The sequence below is a fragment of the Fukomys damarensis genome, unplaced genomic scaffold, assembly GCF_012274545.1.
Source record: "Fukomys damarensis isolate Sample0158 unplaced genomic scaffold, DMR_v1.0_HiC HiC_scaffold_39, whole genome shotgun sequence".
Classification (NCBI taxonomy): Eukaryota; Metazoa; Chordata; class Mammalia; order Rodentia; family Bathyergidae; genus Fukomys; species Fukomys damarensis.
The window spans coordinates 13,991,793-14,002,720 of record NW_022900951.1 but is presented as its reverse complement, the minus strand read 5'-3'; the positions used below and the strand labels follow the sequence as shown (position 1 = coordinate 14,002,720).

At 46.0% G+C, this 10,928-nt stretch overlaps 1 protein-coding gene across 1 annotated transcript in view; it reads left to right on the top strand.

The window, feature by feature from the left end:
• The first annotated feature begins 7 nt into the window (after window positions 1–7).
• Window positions 8–10,928, top strand: part of Rai2 (retinoic acid induced 2) — a 63,593-nt gene continuing 52,672 nt past the window's right edge. Inside the window, exon 1 of the mRNA XM_010643645.3 lies at window positions 8–185. The gene's annotated coding sequence lies outside the window, so the exon portion shown is untranslated. The remainder of the gene's footprint in view (window positions 186–10,928) is intronic.

Sequence of the window (10,928 nt, the reverse complement as noted above, 5' to 3'; positions counted from 1 at the left end):
GCCGCCTCCGGATCCGCCGTTCTGCCCTGGCCCGGAAAACCCGGCGCCTTCCAGGCCCTTCGAAAGATGGATTCTGTTGACGTATCTGGCGGCCCTGGCGAGCCGGGTGGAAAGTTGGGTTTTGCCAAATCGAGCCGGGCTCCTCTTTGTGACGCTCAGCCAGCCCCGCATCTTCTTGGAGCCCGGTGAGTGTGCGTCGGCGCCCGAGAGCCCCGATTGCCCCCCAATGCCCAGACCAAGGGGGGCCGCACCAGCTCCGGCTTTCTGCCATGTTAGGCACAGAGCAGCGTTCTCACTGCATTTTTTTTTTTTTTTTTTTTGCGTGCGTTTCAGTGGCGCCTTTTGCTGCGGAGGGAGTTATTGCGTGTCTCCGCGTTGGCTTTTTCGGGGTTGGGGTTGTGCACTGTGTGTTTGCTTGTTTGCTGTTTAAAGCCCGACTATTGTTCAGGGTAAGCTCCGCCTGGGTGGGGAAATGGCATCCCACCACAGTTATTGGTGAGGGGTAGAAATGTTGCCAAACAGCTGCTGCTTTGTGTTTCCCTATCAGAAGTCCCTGGAGTAGGTTTGGGGCACGACGGATGGATGGGGAGAGGACTGGGACACGAAGAAAGAAGGTGGCTTTGGAGGAGCAGATTGTCACCCACCCCATGGCACGATGTCAGCCTCCCTCTCTGCCTGCCAAACTTTTATGAATATTCCTTTTGTGGCATCGGGAAGCTTAATGAATTTAGAAGCTTAATGAATTTAGCCCATTTTCCGAGGAATAGCAAGCCGGCTTTAACAATGGTTTGGGAACTTAATCAATGAGAAAGGCAGGGAGGAGGAGGAGGAGTTGACACCATATGGGGGGGGGATGTGGCCTTTTCTTGCAGAGTCAGGTAAAGGAGAGGTGGACAGGGCTCAGCGCTTGGGGGCCGCTTTCCCGGAACTATTGGTAGCTGTAACCTGTGCCCACTGGTGCCACCCACCTTCATGCCCCCACCTTCTGGGCTACCCAGAACCTGGCGATGCGGCTTGAGAGGCAGCTTGCGGCAGTGATCAGGCCAGCCCCTCTCATCTGGCGTTTTTAAGGATGTGTAAATATTTTGCTGAGGATAAGTGACATCAACAGAATGATATTCCGCAGAGCCCGGGTGTGCAGCGATGATAAATAGATATGGCCAAACAAAGTTTTGATAACCACGTATTCTCATGGCTCGCTGTTTCATTTGGGTCTTTGTTTTTGTTGGTTTAGCATTATCTCGCATCCTCTAGTGTGATCCCTTTATTTAGCCGATTCTTGGAAGCTTCTCTTTAGAACAGAGAGAAAAGCAGCCAGTAGGGAGAAAACAATTCTTAGCCTTGCATGCATCAGGCAAGGTTTTCTGTGCTTTTCCCGGGGACTCTTTCCCACCGTTTTCTAGATGTCTCTTCCTCCTTTGGAGTCATCAGAATTGTTTATTGGTAGACCGAGAGACTAGTTAACTTTGAAAAATGTAGGGTGGCAGCGCCTTTGTTACAGTGAAGGGGTGGCTGTGTGGGAGGGAGTTAGTACGGAGGCCTGGTAGGTGGGCACCCCCTCCAGGGTGCAGCACGTCCTCCAACTCCCTGCTTTCCCGTCGAGTTCCCTCCCCAAGGGCAATATGAGGAGTGATGCTACTCGAAGAAGCCAGGGGTGGGCTGGGAGGCACAAAATCGTAACCCTATTGGCCTACTGGTTTCTTTGCCACTTAGAAACACAGAGAAGCCCCTCCCCCACCCGAGACCCCCCCCCACATATACACAGTATCCTTCTGCACATGGGCACTGGCTTCTCATCCTGATAGATGCCTATTAGTGTTGGGACAAGGTGGCCCTGGCACTTTGAGTTGTGGGACTGGAACTTGGGGAACTGGCTGTTTTGGTATCAGCCCCGGGGACCATTCAGCCACCCAGCGGGTTCCTTTATTATTCAAAGAACCCCAGACATCAGGTGTCTAGGTTTGGCCCTGGAAAATCTGCTCATCTCAGGAACAAATGAGAAAACAGTTTTCCAGGCGATGCCAGTTGCCCTGTGTTGTGAGAATTTGGTGGGCAGTTGGGAAAGAACTGTGAAATAGATTGCAAAATCTTACATTCAGACAACGGAGCTGCAAAGACGGGGCCATCTGAGCAACAAAAAAGAAAACGCAAAGGCTGAGAGGTGTGTGGCTGGGCGTTGCTGGGAATGCTGTAGTGCCAGCAGGCTGATGGTAGTAATCCAGAATGGAGATCTTCTTGCACACACAGTCTACTGTAAGCCCACAGCAATAACAACAACGAAAAACAGCAAGTGTCTGTTCTCTGGCTGCTAATCTTACATTTGGGGGCCGGGGTGTGTGTGGGGGAGTAGAAGGAAATAAATTGGAAAGGGAGCTAGCATTTATTGTTGCCCTCTGTCTGCCAGGCATTTCGCATGTGGGAAACCTTCTCAGTTTCACTGTGACCCTTATGTAGCATTATTTTACAGATAATGCTCAGAGAAATTTCCAGTCACGAGCCTGATTCCAGACTGGTGGTTATGATTTAAAGGGGTAATATGTCCCTCTTCCCCTGCTCAAAGTCTCTTATTTATTTCTCCCAAAGGCCAGAGTCCTCAGCCCAACCCCCTTTATAAAATATGGTACCTAATTGGTGTGTGTGTACGTGTGTGTTGGAGGCAGGAGCCCACCAGTGAGGCAACCCAGTCACCCATGATCCACACTTCCGTGCCAAGTAGATAGATCTAAGCGAGTCCCTAACTGTTTTGGATTGAAAGACAGGCTGCTGCCTTTTCAGCTTGGAATCCCCAACACCCCATTGATGCTAAATAAATGAGAGTGGAGTGACCAAATGATGGAGCTGATGGGATGAATGGTGGTGGGGAGGGAGCTGTGAATCATTGTCAAGGGAGACCCAGCAGGGAGAAATCCAGGGGTTTGTGTGTTTGGTGGGGATTCAGAGTCTCTGGTGTTATGCTCCTGTCTGAGCCCTTGGCAGTTCCATGCTGACAAGCCCTGATTTAATCCTTTCAACACCCACATGAGATGGGCAGTATTAATCATATCTTGTAGATGTGGAGACTGAGGTTCAGACAGGTTACATGATTAGCCCAAGGTCCATGGTGGGACAAAAGGCTTGGCGAGGTATTTTTTGATTCATTACTGTTTCAAAGGAACAAGCACTAAATAAAAACAGGGATTTGCTATGCAAATGTATCATCACAGCAAGTCCCTTAGCCTCCTTCCAACCAGATGGTAACCTTTCAGCCCCTGGAAATTCTGGAGCCACTAGAAGAGCCACGATTTGAATCCATATATGAAGGGCTTCTGATTTCACTGCTTCTCTGATCAGAATATGAGGGAAACCTCAAAGAATGAGATTCTCCAAGAGGGGGAAAGATAGCTAATTGCATTTTTCCCATTCACAAAAGCCTGTGTGAGATTCTGAATTAAGCTTGATTTGGGGATCAGGGTGGCATCCTTGCTGGAGAGTTGGCAGCTCTTGTCTTTGAAGAATGCCTCTGATTACCACTTCTCCCACCCACCTGATCATTTGCCTGGGTGCCCATCATCTTGTTCCTTCCGGACTCAAGCCCCCTCCTTTGTGGCTCAGTTTTTGATGAGCCTCTTGAGTCTCCTGCTCCCTTGTACTCTAATGGCAGCTGGTGAGGAGGGGATTTTGGCGGCCACATTAGTACTTCTGGATTTCACACATGACCCTCCTTCTCTCTCTCTCTGGCCAAGAACACACACAAGCACACATGCATAAACACAGGCGCATGTAATTTGATCATATTTCTGTATCTGCTACACCAAATTAGATTGTAAACCCAGGAATTGTTATTGAAAGAAGTATGTGACTTTGATGATCTGTCCCAGCCCCTGCCCTAAACAAACCAGCAAAGCTAAGCTGAAGATGGCTCAATTAGCGAATGCCTACAGCAGGGATCATACTTGCTGGCCTTCTCACAGCTGTGAGGAAGACCGTGCCCCACAATGTAGGCATGGTCTGTTTCATCCATGTGGGCTTCTTTAACAGAATAGCATAGACTAGATACCTATAAAAGTGAAAATTGGTTTTGTGTAGTTCTAGAGGCTGGGAAGTACAAGATCAGGGTGCCCGCAGATTCACTGTCTAGTGAGGTCCTGCTTCCTGGTTCCTAAATGGCTGGTCCTCATTGTGCCCTCACGTGGCAGAATAGGCAAGCAAGTTTTCTGGGATCTCTTGTGCGATAACTACTCTCACTGATAAGGGTTCTATTCTTATGATCTAATCATATCCCAAAGATTCCACCTCTTAATATCATTACTTGGGAGATTAAGATTTCTGCATATGAATTTTGGGGGTACACGAGCATTCAGATCATGCATGGTTTCAGGACCTTTCATAAAAGCCAATCCAGAACTCCCAATCCTGCTTGTTCCAATTTCTGCTGTCATGATTAGCTCCAGCAAGTCAATAATTATAGAGAATTTTGGAGTACGTCCTGCTCACACCTGTCATTCCTCTTCCTATGGCTTTTTGGTCTTTCAGCCCAGTACTGTCTAACAGAAATTCCTGTATCCTGTACCTGCACTGTCTTATGGGGTAATTGCCACTAGCTGCATGTGTCTATGGAGCACTTGAAAGACTACCAGTCCAAATTAGGGTGTGCCATGAGTGTAATACATGCCTTGGATGTATAAGACATAGGACAAAAAAGAATGCAAAGTAGCTCATGAATAGTTTTTACATTGATTACATAGTGAAATGATATTTGGGATCTACTGGTTAATTGTATAGTATTAAAGTTAATATTGCCCATTTATTTTAATTTTTTTCATGTGACTACTAGAACTTTCTAAATTGCTCATCTATTTCTGTCAGATAGCACTACCCTGGAGCACACTTAACTACCAATGTTGTGATGTCACGGCTTCTCCAGATGTGCTAGGGGTATAAACAGCCTCTGCCTCGATGGAAAATGGGAGGCCTGGGGCTGACTCAGTAGCCACAATCCCCTGGCATCAGATGATTTTGATTTTTGGTAGCTCACATACCATCGAGGGACTCCTATCAGGCCTATCCATGAGCACATTTGCTTAGTCATGTTCTGTGAGGAGTGTGGGCTCCAAAAACCTAGTGGAGAGAATAAGGCAGGGCTGTGGGAGCAAGGGCCAGACTGGTTTGAGCAGAATTTCCTTTTCTTTCCCTTTTCTTCACCCAGCCCACCCCAGACTGGTGTTTTTATCCTTTGGGGTGTTGTCTCTTCCTACCTGAGCCAGTGATTTCCTTGATACCTGTGCTGGTAACCACTGAAAATATTCTTCCCAGGGATTTGTGCTTGGAGAATAATATCCCAAGGACACACCCTCATGCTGAGAATAGGTTATTTGGGACTGGGGCCAGCCTTAATGAAGAGAGAGAATAAAAGAGGATTCATACAGTTACTTCCTGACAGCTTCGTAAGAACAACACCAAGGATATAAATACAGTTTCTGTGAGGGAGACAGAGTACAGGCAGAGAAGTTCAATGTCACCCACCCAGTCATGCCACAGAAGTGGGTATCTGACCAAAAGAAAGTTCAGAGGAGTGGAGGAAGGGGTTGGGCTCGCACTGTGGTATCATCTCCGTCATGGCCACGCACTCCTGGGCCTTTCTCAGGGTGCTGGGCATGACACAAATAGACAAAAAGGAATAGAATAATGAACTTGGGACCATGGTAATTTATAGGTCAGGTGCCCATGGCTCTAGCTTCTGAGGAGGCCGGCCCCTTGGGGAACCCTTGGCTGACCTCCTTCGGTGCCTCAGAAGGAGATGGTTTTGTTTCTCATGGCAGAAGCAGACTGTTTACTGGAGCCCAGGAAGAATCTGATGTTCTGGTGAAAAATAATTCATTAACAGCCAGAGTATTACCAGTTCCCTGGAAAAGCTCTTCCAGCTGCTCTAGAGCAACTGTTCTTTTTCAGCAGCAGAAGCAAGCCTCTCTGGCAGCCAAGACTGGGTGTGTTGGGGCATTTTTGTTGTTGTTGTTATTATTTTTACCTTTATATATGTGTTCACTTTTGCCTTATAATTCAGAGAAAAGAATGGAGGCCTAGGAGGGTCAAATAGTGTAGCAGTCAGCCATTCTTTCCTTCATGATTTAAGCCTGGAAGCTCTAGGTGGACTCTGAGAACATAGATTTTTCCTGACCACAGCCCACCCCCAAGCCGGGGGCACTGCAGAGTCTGATAGAATGTTCCAGAACTAAAGGAATTTTGGGGAACCACAACACCTGCTCTTAAGAGCCTCTGAAAGCAGTTAGCCACAGGATACCACCCCCACTCCCACCATCACACACACCAGGCAGAAAGTCCTATCCTGGCCATGTGGAATTCTTTTGCTTACTATTAATTGGCACAATGGGGCCAAAGTATGTGATTCATCATCCCAGTTCTGAGGGCATTTGGAAAGCCAGGCAAGCATAACCAAGAGAATGAACTGCATGTTTTGCTCACTAAAGAATGATTGAATATACAGTAAATAAAACAGAATGATTCAGGAAGCTTTTTATGCTCTGGAAAAATCTGCTTTAAAAAAAGATTTTTGTCTGCTTGTTTGTTTTTTAATGCCTCATTCTCAGAAGTGTGTGCCCAGCTAACAAGGAATGGGAAAGAATGGCATTTCCTTGTTTTAGTTTTTTAAAAACTCTAATTGCAGGTTAAGTAAGATACAATGTATTGATTTTGGTTTTGTATGGAACATAACTAATCATTTTATTTTATGAGATATTAATTTCCATCCATTTAGACTGATGAAATATGCTTTTAAAATGCCCTACCATCATGGTATTTCTTTAGTGTTTCTAAATTCTGATTGAGAACCTATTTCTGTATTCTCAGTCATTATGTATGTAAACTCACCTTAGATCTTGAAGAAAATGGGACCTTTTTCTTTTGGTTTCTTCCAGGATTATGCACATTAAAGGCTAGGCACATTTGGCTGTATATGGAGCAGTTTCTCCACCTTGCTCCTACTGACATTTTAGGCCAAAGCATTCTTGGTTGTGGGAGCTTTCCTGTGTGCTGTCGGATGTTCAGCAGCATCCCTTCCCTCTACTCACCGGACGCCAGTAGCATCACCCCATTCCCTACCTTGGACCCTGGGACAAAATCACTGCAGTAGAGAACCACTGGTCTAGACCCAAATTTAGTAAGTAATTTGTGGTTTTCAGAAAATTCAATTTGACACAATGCAAGACACAATTTCTCCCTCTGACTTTTACATATACAATTCACGGGGGTGATTAATTGACAACTGGAAGTGGGTCATGTGCCTTATTTAATTCTAAGGTTGATGGAAGAGTCTATAAGATTGTATAAGCATGGAGATTTTTTAAAGGCAAGCAATTGAAGAAGTCATAGGATATTGGGGGGCATATTGTAAGAACTAGCAGCTTCTCTGGTTTTTCATAAAGAGAACAGGCTTATTCCTCCCTAATTTCTTTTTCATATGCACCTGATTCCAGGCATGACTTCAAAGCCACCAGGCACTTTCTCCCACTCCCACCCCCTTCCCACTGTCATTTTCCTGGTAGCATCTTAAGCCTGAGCCAATTAATTTAGGCCTGTAGTGTACTTATGAGAGCTCCACTCCTAGCATTGTAACAGATGCATTTCAGGCAGCGGTGGCCCTTTTGCCCACCACAAAATTCTGTGTCCCAGGACTGTTAAGAGAGAAAGTCAGTAGGGGTGTGTGGTGCATTTTGCACACATTATTGCACAATCAGATTCAGGCAGCACCCTGCCCCTCCCAATTTGGTTTCTTCTTCACACACATTTGTTTCCTTGCAGCAACAATTCTGCTAGACAAATTCTTCCAGGAAAGAGACATTGTCAGAACTCCTTCAGGCAGCGGAAGACAGGACATGGTGCCACCAGGATGAACCTCCAGCCATCTTCTTTCTGGTTGTCCTTTGGAAGGCTAGGAAGAGAGTCTTGCAAACATAGGAAAGATGTTGTGAGGTAAACTGTGCCCCGTTCACACATGGAAATGGGCTAGGCATGTAGGGCACATGGGGAGGGAAGAGATGTGGATCCCTCATTAAACAGGGAAATTGTCCCCAAGTCACCTCCGCCCATCTGTCTCTCACAGTGGGATGGGCGTTGGAGAGTGCTAGTGGAGGCTGGGGCAGGTGCTCAGTGCCGAAATCAACGGAGGCTGCTTTATTTTGCAGTCACTCACACAGCCTGGCCTCTTTCAAAGAGCATCTGAGGAGTTCAGCGTGTCATATGCAGAGGGAGTCCCGGGCAGGTTTAGCTTGTGAGCACAGGTGGAAAGGTGAGCATTTAGGGATTTGCCAAGCCAGCTATATACCTTCCTCGGGGAGTTCCAGCCTTGCTGAGCATAGCTGGAGCCTTCCTTGTCACAGTCATGAAGGGAGACGCAATGAGCTAGCAGGAATCCACAGCGTGCCGGGGCCAGACAGATTCATAATTGATTTGTAGTACGTGATACTTGGTCATTCTGAGTTGCCAGCCCCTTGCAGGACAGGATTTGGGTGATGGTTGCAACACTGGGAGAGGAAACAGGATCATAAATCTGTGCTTTGGAGGCCAGTCTTGTGGTGCAGAGGCCGCTGGGGCCACCGCTGTGTGCTGCAGAAGCAAACAGACAAGTCCGAGTGGTATGTTGTTCCTCAAAATAATGGCAATGGAAATGGCTGTGAAAAACATTTAGGCCCTTGTCATAAAAATGCAAACAGTCTTCCTGCTATAGGGAAAAGCTAAATAAACTCTATTGCAGCTGTATTAAGTAGAAACAGATTTGAAAATCGGTTGTTGTTTTTTTTTTTTTTCCTGAGACACTTATTTATAGCAGGTTGGGCAAAGGCTGCCACTATCTTTTGCGACTCCGGAAGAGTGTTTTCCAGATGGTCCATGCTGTTTTTCTCTTTATTAAGCTTAACTGAACATGGCCTTGCTTGGAAAGGGTCATAGAAACTGGTGTTATTTTTTTCAGATTACAATGGACTTCGATTGGCTAACAAATCAATGGGTGGGAATGGATTGAGCTTGTGCTGATGAATTTCCTTTTGCATTTTATAAATAGAAAGATGTCAAAGAGAGCTCAAAATAGGGGGTACTCTTTCAACTATATACAGTAAAGCTTTGAAGATCAGATGGGGCTACATTTCCTATTAATTTGCAGTTAATTTTTTTCTAAAATTATGCTCTCCTCTTTACTAAAACTCAGCAACGTTACTGTTTTTGACATCTAAAGAATGTCCAGATACATTTCAGATTGAGCAATTAGCTCTGGTTGAAATTTCCTTTTATGAAAAAGATCACTAATCCTTTAGAGAGAATATGAAACTTTTGAATATGAAAATATCAACACACGATCATTTGTTGTAAGATCCTATGTGGCTTATTGCTGGCATTTTAAGAAGGTTGGAAAAGGCTGATTCTGCCTTGCCCTTCTGAGTTGGACATACCCACTCCAGAAACCTGGAGCTTTGTGTTCTTAGGAGCTGGGCAGCCAGATTTTTGGTCATCAGGGCTAATGCCTATAGCCTAAGTCACTTGGGGAATCCTCTCAGAATGTCTCAGAAACTTGTAGTCCCCAAGGGATGAGCTCCCAGGCCACTGCCTGCATGGAACAAGATTTCTGCCCATTCCTAGTGAAATGGAAGAAACGTGAAAATGCAGTGAATTCATTTTATTTAAACTAAGCCTTTTCCATTTTATAGAACTTCCCTTTATTCTGAAACGGTCTCTACTACTTGTTTGTTTTTTAGTGTTGAAATCTCTTTATAACTGATCAAGATAGTGGATGACATTCACATTTTAACATCTTAATTTGAAAAGGCTAAAAGTTGTACAAAGTTTGTATCCTCTATTATAAAAAACATGATGTTAAGAAATCTGGGATCCCCCAGAGGCCTGAGTACAGCAGGAATGGGAACCTTTGCTATGATTCCTGAATTGCAAACACTAGTGTGAGCAAGGGTCCTGGGGCTGTTGTGCTGCCTCCTTCACCCACTCTTCTGATCCTGGCCCACAGGGAGCTGGCTCTGTCCAAAGCACATGTGAAGAATGGAGTTGCTTCCTTTGAGGGGTTTGAGAGTCAAAGCTAGCCTGTTTGGACGCTAATGACCGATCATGTAGCCTCAACCCTTAATCTCTGGCCTCCTTTATCTCTATGCTGCCGCTGCCGCCAGTTCTCATGGGCATCTCTTTTATCCTCTCCTCAGCCCTGTCCACTGCTGCCACGAATACAGTTCTGGCAAGACCCCATCCTCCTCCCTGCCCTGCCCTATTCATGCTGTCACTCCCTTAGCTGCCGTTTCACACACCTACATATGTTCTCTTGATAAAGGACTTCTTTGGTCTCACCACCTTAGCTCAAGAACATTCACTGACTCCCCGTTTCCCAGTGAGTTAGAATAAAACCCCACATATGAAGTCCTCTTCTCATCTTCCTAGCCTGCTCTCCCCTTCTTGGAGCCCAGACTGCCCTTCACTTGTGCATCATGGGAGGGTGTCTCCAGGTCATACAACTGCTTTCGGCTGGCTTGGGCTTGTTTTCTTCTATGGGTGGTGAAGGTTTACGAGAAAGTTGTAAGATCTTTTGCTAATCTTTTTAGCTGAAGAAAACTGAAGCCTTGGGCCGGGGATTCTCCTAGCCTGCTCTCCCCTTCTTGGAGCCCAGACTGCCCTTCACTTGTGCATCATGGGAGGGTGTCTCCAGGTCATACAACTGCTTTCGGCTGGCTTGGGCTTGTTTTCTTCTATGGGTGGTGAAGGTTTACGAGAAAGTTGTAAGATCTTTTGCTAATCTTTTTAGCTGAAGAAAACTGAAGCCTTGGGCCGGGGATTCCGCTCAGTGGTTCGGTGGCCTGCCTTGCAAGTGCAAGGACCTGAGTTCAATCCCCGGTACCAAAAAAAAAAAAAAAAAAAAAAAAAAAAAAAAAGACCCATAGAGC